Genomic DNA, 9,841 nt, shown 5'->3' on the forward strand with positions numbered 1-9,841 from the left:
CAAATTAAGTTACTCAAAACGTATGTCATTTAAGTTCCGGCGCCTTAATTTTTTGTCGTAAGTGCCGTATCCACAGCGCATTTGCGGCCCAAATTGCGCAAGCGTAACTTAAATCCCGAGGCGTAAGGCGGGGTTATTGCAAGTGGGAAGGAAGTGGGCGTGCTCCATTGTAATGAGCCGTGACCCCATGCAAATGAAGGGCCGGCCGTACTGTGCATGCGCGCACGAATCTGCACCTCACTGGGCATGCTCAGAACTCGGCTCGGCGCAATCAGTGAGATAGGTAAAAGGCCAAGCGTACTTAGTTTGAGAATCGCCCTGTGTATAAATAGCCCCAGACAAACACACACTTCCCTTGCAAAAGTACATCCCTGTGTTCCCCTTTCCTAGAGCAAGTTGCTTCTGCTCTGTCTGTTGGTGTGTGTTGGTGAGTTTCGTGTTAGTTAAAAGATTTGGAGGAGTAGTAGAGTGTAGTAGTTGTGTGTTTTTTCTGAGTGTATTTTCTGTGTGTTTTTTCAGAGTTTGTTTTTGAATTTGTAGTAGCTGTCTGCTTGTGTGGTTTGATTTTTGTGTTTGTTTGTTGTGTGAGTATTTTTGTTTGTTGCTGAGTGGTGGGTATTATGGCACCGAAGCGCAGGAAGCTCAATTTTTCGAGCATAGAGAAGCAGATACTTGCTCGGGCCATCGCCCGACATGGGCGTTATTTGCATGGCCCTGAGAGCCGGAACACCCCACCGGCCAGGAGGAAGGCGATCATCCAGAAAATTACGGATTAGATCAATGCGGCAGGGGGGGGGAGACGAGGACCCCCGATGGGATACAAAAGAGCCTGGTCCGTGAGAAGATGGCCAAGATCAATGCCCATGCCAGGGGCACTGGAGGAGGCGCACCCTGCCCCATCAGGCTGAGTGAGGAGGAATGGGCAGTGGCCCGGTGTTGGGCCTGCCTGGCTATCAATCCGATTCTCCTGTGAGGACAGGTAAGTTTTGGCTTTTTCTATCTGGTGATTAGCATGTGTGGGTGGGGGAAGGGAAGATGTGCCAAGTGTGTGAATCCTCCAACCTGTGATTGTTTTGTGTCCTCCACAGATGGCCAGGAGGTTGCTGGGCCATCAGGCCAGGATGCACCATCCCCTGGACAAGAGGCTGCTGAGGAGTCCCAAGAAGTGCAGGAGTCCCCAGGGGAGGGGAGTGGCCACACCTCCCCTCATGAGGAGGTTGAGGGGAGGAGGATCAGGGGGTGGAGGATGAAGATATGAACATTGCCAGGCAAGTCCTTTTGGCCTCGGATTTGTTGACCCTTGAGGCTACCCCTGAGGCTGGCAGCAGTCAGGCCACCATCAGGGGTAGCCCCTCCCACTCCTCCCCCAACAGGCCTCAACCCACAAGGGTCTCTCTCTCCCCTCCTCCCAGGCCACAAGACTCGGCTGCAGGCAGGATGGCGACCCATGAGACCAGGGGGGTGGCCGAGCGTCTGCCGGCCAGTCTGCAGAGGGACAATGCCCGGCAGACCCGCAATCTGGCTCAGATCAAACAGACTCTGAGCCAGATGGAGGACAGCCTGCAGCTTTGCGGCCTGGTAGGCCGCGGCCTCAATTACCGACGAGCACCAGGTCACATTTTCTTGTTGCAATTGCGACCGGGCGCCCGGATATTGTCGAGCCCTGCCATGAGGCATTGTAACACACTGACATGACTAGGCATGATGGGAATTGTAGTTCCTGAACAACTGGAGGGCCGTAGTTTGAAGATCCATGCCTTACACTGTTGTAATGTTACCATTCAGAGTGGATAAACATTCTACACACATTAATGGATCAGAGAGACAAACAAATCAGGAAACTTTTCTAATCGTCAAGATTATGTTGTCACTAAAAACTCCATTAAAGCCGATGCTTACATCTACAATACATCTTGGTGACGCTCATTCATAACCTCTTTTCACAGTCGGTATTATTCATTGCCTCAAAGAACTCCACCTCTGGAGACAATTAGGAGTTCTATTTATAGCCCACACACCCCTCCTTTGTAGGAACTAAAAATACACATAATCAATAAATATATACATTGTGTTTTTTTATTTGTTAACAGAATAATATTTATTTTTAGGACAAGTATGCAAAGATGTATGACAAGTACAGGATTAGTACTGCAGGTTGTAGCGTATTTAAGAGCCCGTGCAACTTGCTCATCCCCTATATGTCAAGTTTTAATAAAGAGTTCTTATTACAAATAAATAAATAAATAAATAAATAAATAAATAAATAAAAACACATATATTGCACTTGACCCTTGGCTGAAACTGGTTCCAATTCCAAAAACATTACTGCCCTGATGGCCTGTGTCATTTGGTTACAAGCACAAACCAGAGCTGTTGCGATTTACCGTACATGCCAAGGTTGCTTTTTATACCCAGCCTGGCATTGACATGTCCCCTTAAGCTACTCAATGCACTGTGTATAGCACTTGCAACTGTTAATCAAGCTTTCAAGGTCATCAGCCCAGCATACTGATGTGTGACAGGCATTCTTACTTTATGCACTCACAAATTACTCCTATGTGCAAATGTTTGAAGTTTATATTGTGAGATAGGACGAAGTCACACTTGGCAGAGCCCTATGGCTAATCTGGCATGTGCATGAGAGCATTGATAATGAGCGGTTCGTATGTAGGACTTGCAGAAGCTTGGAAGGAAGCTAGCACTACAATCTAGCTGCATGGGGTATCATTTCTATCAAAGTATTAGATGATATTTTCCAGCAAATTACCCTTATGACAGAAAGTAGACTATGCAGGTAATAAGATAGATGAGGGCCTTATGTTTTCTTATTTCACTCTTTATCAGTCATTTATCAAGGGCAATGGAGTGACGGAGGAGCTATGCTGTCTACAAATGCTTCTGTGTGGATTTAGAGGATAAGATTTAATATGTAGGTGAACTATATGTTAACATTTTCCAGTGGTAAGAGATTTAAATTGAGGCAATTCCCTTTTTCGCTATCTAGATCAGTATTTCTCAACATTCTTATTCCAGAAGAAACCTTAAAATCGTTTTCAGGCCTCCGGTAACCCCTTCTACAACCAATTCATTGGCAGCCAGTGGGGGAGAACAGATCCTTACACTGGTGGTCAGTGGGAAGAATGCCCCTTACAGTGGCGGCCACTGGGGGGAAAATTACCCTTACAGTGGCGGCCACTGGGGGGAAAATTACCCTTACAGTGGCGGCCACTGGGGGGAAAATTACCCTTACAGTGGCAGCCATTGGGGAAAATTACCCTTACAGTGGCAGCCATTGAGGAAAATTAACCTTACAGTGGCAGCCATTGGGGAAAATTAACCTTACAGTGGCAGCCATTGAGGAAAATTAACATTACAGTGGCGGCCATTGGGGAGAAAAAAATTACCCCTACAGTGGCAGCCATTGGGGAAAAAAAAAAAAAAAAGACCCTCACAGTGGCAGCCATTGGGAAAAAAATACCCTTAAAGTTGTGGCCATTGGGGGAGGGGGGGGGGAATCACCCTTAGAGCAGCGGCCATTGGGGAAAAATGCCCCTTACAGTGGTGGCCATTGGGGAAAAATGCCCCTTACAGTGGCGGCCATTGGGGAGAAAAAAATTACCCCTACAGTGGCAGCCATTGGGGAAAAATGCACCTTACAGCGGTGGCCCTTGGGGAAAAATGCACCTTACAGCGGTGGCCCTTGGGGAAAAAATGCCCTTACAGTGGTGGCCATTAGGGGAGGGGAAATCACCCTTACAGTGGCGGCCATTGGGGAAAAATGACCCTTACAGTGGCGGCCACTGGGAAAAAATTACCCTTACAGTAGTGGCCACTGGGAAGATTGGCTCTTGCATTGGTAGTCAGTAGGGGCAGTGCCCCTTACATTGTTAGTAAGAAGAATGCCATACTTATAGCAGTGGTCAGGCCACTCTTCAAGATAGGTAAAAGGATCACGAATGGCATGCTGCAGGCTGTGCCAAGCGATGTTGGTCCCAGAACAATGCAGGCACCATAAAACTGGAGGTCAATTACTCACAGCTCAAGGACCCCCTAGCAACCCCTGAAGAAACCCTGCTTGAAATTGGCTGGTCTAGAATTATTATTATTATTATTATTATTATTATCATCATCTTCACCTTCCAGGTGCATATAAACAATTCACATTTTATCCACAATACCCATAGTCTAATAAACCATTTAAAATTAGCATGAACGTTAAAACCAACTATCGCCCGTCGCAGTTTAATTAGACGTAGTCACCAGCCTCACCTACTTGATGAGACAAGCCATGGGGTCTAAATGGGACATCATCCAGATCCACTATGGACACTTTGCCATCTCTTTTCGCACACAGGACTGCAGATGGTGCCAGCGATACTTGACAGCCACTGCATTCTACAGCATCACAGAAACCATTTGACACTTAGCACAAAATATTAAATCTACCAACGTGTAGCGCAAATCATCTTTAACATGTAAACGCATACAAGTGACATTTTACAGCATCGTCTGCGAAACTTTTCAGGGATGGAGGCAGCAATTTAATGAGCCTTGTCATAGATCCATGTCTTCTCCAGTGTGATCATCTGTCACAAGGTGTAATACATTTGCACATCACAGAATAAAAACAGAAGGCAGTCAAAGTATTTCCCAGGATTGTCTGACTCCTTCCAATGTTGTGTTTTAACAGATGGGCAGACTGGCTTTTAAAGCTTCAGCAATAGCAGTGAGGAATCTGCATGGGATGTGTGCTGGGGGGGTCATAAAGTTTAAAGACAAGACAACAGACACCAACAAAGATCAGACCCCCCCCCCTGAGCCCATTCATAGCAGAAGTTCAAGATGAACAGTCAACTGCAGCAGATCACAGCTGTGCCATGAGCAGGAAGGGAACATGACACCCATTATTATGTGTGATCTGCACATCCCTGGGACCAGCTCAGGACATAACATGACAATGTGAAGAATTCAGCACCATGCACACATATGTCACTCCAGCACACAGCACTAAGAGGATGCATGCATGCAATCCACAAAAGAACTCACCATAGTAAATGTTCAGGGCCACATATACAGTGCAGGATGTGATGCTTTCCCTCCCAGGGTCCTCCAAAGATCAGATCTCCCACTAGAAGAATGCAGCAGCAGATCCTCTACTCTGACTTCCAGCTCTCACAGCTGCCTGAGCTCTGGGCTCTGTCAATTCATTGACCTGCTGGGGAGGGGGCGGAGACGCCGCTTTGATTGCCAGCTCCACCATCAAACCCTGGATTCAGCTGCAAGCAGACGGCTACCAAGGCAGCCAATCGCTGCGGGGCAGAGGGGAGGGGCGCCAGCAGGGATTCATTCAAGACTGCAGAGTGTGGGAAAGTGCGAGGAGGGGAGGAGGGAATGTCTAGTGGAGAGCGGATCGGGAGGATGTGGCCCCCTGCTGGACGCATGGCCTGTGCAGGCTTCCCTGGATACCGCTATTTACGGAGATATGCGTGTCCTTCTCAGGATAGAAGTGGGCTTTCTCTCAGCAGATGGCTGACACCAGTACACACACACAGCTACTAGGATACACACACACACACACACAGCTACTAGGATACACACACAGCTACTAGGATACACACACACACCTACTAGGATACACACACACACACACACTAGGATACACACACACACAGCTACTAGGATACACACACACCTACTAGGATACACACACACAGCTACTAGAATACACACACACCTACTAGGATACACACACACACAGCTACTAGGACACACACACACACCTACTAGGATACACACACACACCTACTAGGATACACACACACCTACTAGGATACACACAGCTACTAGGATACACACACACACACCTACTAGGATACACACACACAGCTACTAGGATACACACACACCTACTAGGATACACACAGCTACTAGGATACACACACACACACCTACTAGGATACACACACACACTAGGATACACACACACACAGCTACTAGGATACACACACACCTACTAGGATACACACACACAGCTACTAGGATACACACACACACCTACTAGGATACACACACACACACACACACTAGGATACACACACACACAGCTACTAGGATACACACACACCTACTAGGATACACACACACAGCTACTAGAATACACACACACCTACTAGGATACACACACACACAGCTACTAGGACACACACACACACCTACTAGGATACACACACACAGCTACTAGGATACACACACACCTACTAGGATACACACAGCTACTAGGATACACACACACACACCTACTAGGATACACACACACCTACTAGGATACACACACACAGCTACTAGGATACACACACACCTACTAGGATACACACAGCTACTAGGATACACACACACCTACTAGGATACACACAGCTACTAGGATACACACACACACACCTACTAGGATACACACAGCTACTAGGATACACACACACACCTACTAGGATACACACACACCTACTAGGATACACACACACCTACTAGGATACACACACACAGCTACTAGGATACACACACACCTACTAGGGTACACACAGCTACTAGGATACACACACACCTACTAGGATACACACAGCTACTAGGATACACACACACACACCTACTAGGATACACACACCTACTAGGATACACACACACCTACTAGGATACACACACACCTACTAGGATACACACAGCTTCTAGGATACACACACACACACCTACTAGGATACACACACACCTACTAGGGTACACACAGCTACTAGGATACACACACACCTACTAGGATACACACACAGCTGCTACTAGTATACACACACAGCTACTAGGATATACACACACAGCTACTAGGATACACACACACCTACTAGGATACACACACACACACAGCTACTAGGATACACACACAGCTACTACCGGTAGGATACACACACAAACAGATACTAGGATACACACACACAGCTACTAGGATACACACACACACAGCTACTAGGATATACACACATACACAGCTACTAGGACACACAGCTACTAGGATACACACACAGCTACTAGGATACACACACAGCTACTAGGATACATGTTATGTTTTTGTTTTTTGTTTTTTTGGGGGAAGGAAAGGAGGTGTGATGTTTGTGATAGATCACTGTGACCTTTACCCTCTTTCTCTTGATGCATGATGGGGGGGAGGAGCTGTACCAGGAAGTCAGACAGTGTGTGAGGGGAACTGGAAGCAGGTACATGAGGCTGAGAAGGGATTATATCTGATAAGGACTGTCACGTACCTGGTACAGAGCAGAGCCTGACGTGCAGGAAGCGGCCTCCCTTGCTCCTCTGACTCCGGAACCCCTGGTAGTGTAGACAGGGAGCGCAAGAGTTCAGAGTCGCACGAGCGCCTGGCAAGGATGCTGTGCAGGAACTGCGGTGGTCTCCTGTAGACTCCAGGAAGATGTCGTTGATGCTGGGACAGCAGGACAATAGACAGCTGGAGCTTGGTGCAGGTAACCGGAATCAGCCAGGTGACAGGCAGCAGGAGCGTGGTGCAGGTAACTGGAAACAGTCAGCAGGAGGGAGGTGTACTGTAGTACTGGTTCAGGCAGGCCGGGTCGGACACAGGCTGGCGGATCATGTACAAGGAGGAAGCAATAGCGGAGTCGTGGTTCAAGCCGGATCGGTAACGGGCGGGCAGCAATCAGTGTTGGAGGATAAGACAGGAGCAGCGTCAGACAAGCCAGAGGTCAGGGCAGGCGGAGGTCAGGAGTATCAGAGGCAAGCCAGGTACACGGGAACAGGAGTCAATCAAGTAACAGGTATCAGATGGGGTAACAGGAACGCTGAAGACCGAGCAGCAAGAGGCTATGGGATGAGCCCCATAAATAGCCTGAACTGCACGCCGTTGCCGCGATTGCGCGTGCGCGCCGATCTGCCGCGAACGCGCGCTCCCGTGCGCGCTGGTGCACCATTGCCGCTGTTGCGCACACCCGTGCACGCCACCGCGCCACTAGCGCCACCTTGCTCTGGTTAAGTAGTACATCGGCCTGTGTGTGTAACTTGCTGAGCAGATACTGGCAGCACTGCCAGCAACACCTGAGAGACACAGAGCGTCCAGGGGACATAACAATACACACACAGCTACTACCGGTAGGATACACACACACAGCTACTAGGATACACACACAGCTACTAGGATACACACACACAGCTACTAGGATACACACACAGCTACTAGGATACACACACAGCTACTAGGATACACACACACAGCTACTAGGATACACACACACAGCTACTAGGATACACACACACCTACTAGGATACACACACACAGCTACTAGGATACACACACACCTACTAGGATACACACACAGCTATTAGGATACACACACACAGCATTTAGGATACACACACACACAGCTACTAGCAGTGGCTAGAACCTTCAGGACCCCGATGCAAGAAACCATGAAGGGCCCCCCTGTAGGGTGACCACATTTCCAAACTACCATTCAGGGACACCCTCCCTTCCCAAAAATCAGATAGTACTTCTCCTGGCTGGGAATGCCTGGAGGAGCACAGTCAGTGAGTAAAGCGGTGACGTGGCGGCCTTTTTTGGGGGCATCAGTTTGGGGGGGGGGGGGGTGGCTGTGTCAGTTTCATTCCGGGACACTGTATTGTCCTGGAATGAAGGTGCCCGGGACAGACCTGCAAAATGCGGGACACGTGGTCACCCTGACCCCCGGACAGAGCTCTTTTCTCCGAGCCCGGTGGGGGAACCATCAATTGTCGCCACTGTGCCATGCCATCAAACGCAACCACTATGCTATGCCATCAAACGCAGCCTCTGTGCCATCAATTGTCACCACTGTGCCCATCAATTGTCGCCACTGTGCCCATCAATTGTCGCCAGTTTGCCCCCCTCAAAAACCGCCAGATTGCTGCCCCCGTCCCCCAGCACTTACCTTTCTCGGGCCAGCCATCCTCCCTCGATGTCTTCTCCCAAGTCCCGCCCTCGATGTCGCTTCAGCCAATCAGGTTACCGATAAACAGACCCGGTGAACCTGATTGGCTGGGGTTGAGTGTCAGTGTTAACCAGGCAATGCACACCCCCTGCGTCCCCTGGTTAACTATTTGGAAGCCGATTACAGCCCACAGGCTCTGATAGGCACTTCCAAACACCAACAAACTGCTGTTATTCAGATGGCTGGCACTCACCAGGGGGCAGGCCATCTGAATAGTGGGCAGCAGGGGAGAGAGGGGGCGGCACTCCTGCGCCCACTATGGACGCTCCTCTGCTGATACACACACACACACAGTAGATAGATAGTCATAAAAAAATGTCAGACATTTACCTAGGCTCTTCCTGCCGGGTACTGCACTCTAGGGGGAGACAAAGAGCACAGCACACACTACTTTCACTTTAGGTTAAAGCGGGGGTTCACCCTATATAAAAAAACAATAGCACAGTGAGTACGGGGATATAAAAATACAGACAGGCATACTGTAGCTCGCGCTACTATGCCGAATTTAATGCTATACGGTTGTTAAGGAGGGTGAACCACCGCTTTAATGTGACAAGCTCCCTGCACAGTTCGGCTGATGATCGGGGAGCTCATCTCAGCCGACCCTGCCGCTCCTCCTGTCGAAGAGTACACTGGGCCCTCAACGGCCCCTTGCAGCAAGGGGCCCGGTCGCCATGGCGATTTCAGCGACCCCTATAATTCTGCCACTGGCTACTAGGATACACACACAGCTATTAGGATACACACAGCTACTAGGATACACACACACACAGCTACTAGGATACACACACAAAGCTACTAGGATA

The 9,841-nt window shown here is 48.9% G+C and overlaps 1 protein-coding gene across 4 annotated transcripts in view; it reads right to left on the reverse strand.

The window, feature by feature from the left end:
* Positions 1 to 5,217, reverse strand: part of MARCHF3 (membrane associated ring-CH-type finger 3) — a 311,466-nt gene extending 306,249 nt beyond the window's left edge. For 3 of the 4 annotated variants that reach the window (XM_040344696.1, XM_040344704.1, XM_040344691.1), the window contains exon 1: positions 5,047 to 5,217. The gene's annotated coding sequence lies outside the window, so the exon portion shown is untranslated. The remainder of the gene's footprint in view (positions 1 to 5,046) is intronic. The other variant, XM_040344726.1, reaches the window with a different exon arrangement.
* Positions 5,218 to 9,841: the final 4,624 nt, after the last annotated feature.

The sequence above is a fragment of the Rana temporaria genome, chromosome 1 (assembly GCF_905171775.1).
Source record: "Rana temporaria chromosome 1, aRanTem1.1, whole genome shotgun sequence".
NCBI classification, from domain to species: Eukaryota; Metazoa; Chordata; class Amphibia; order Anura; family Ranidae; genus Rana; species Rana temporaria.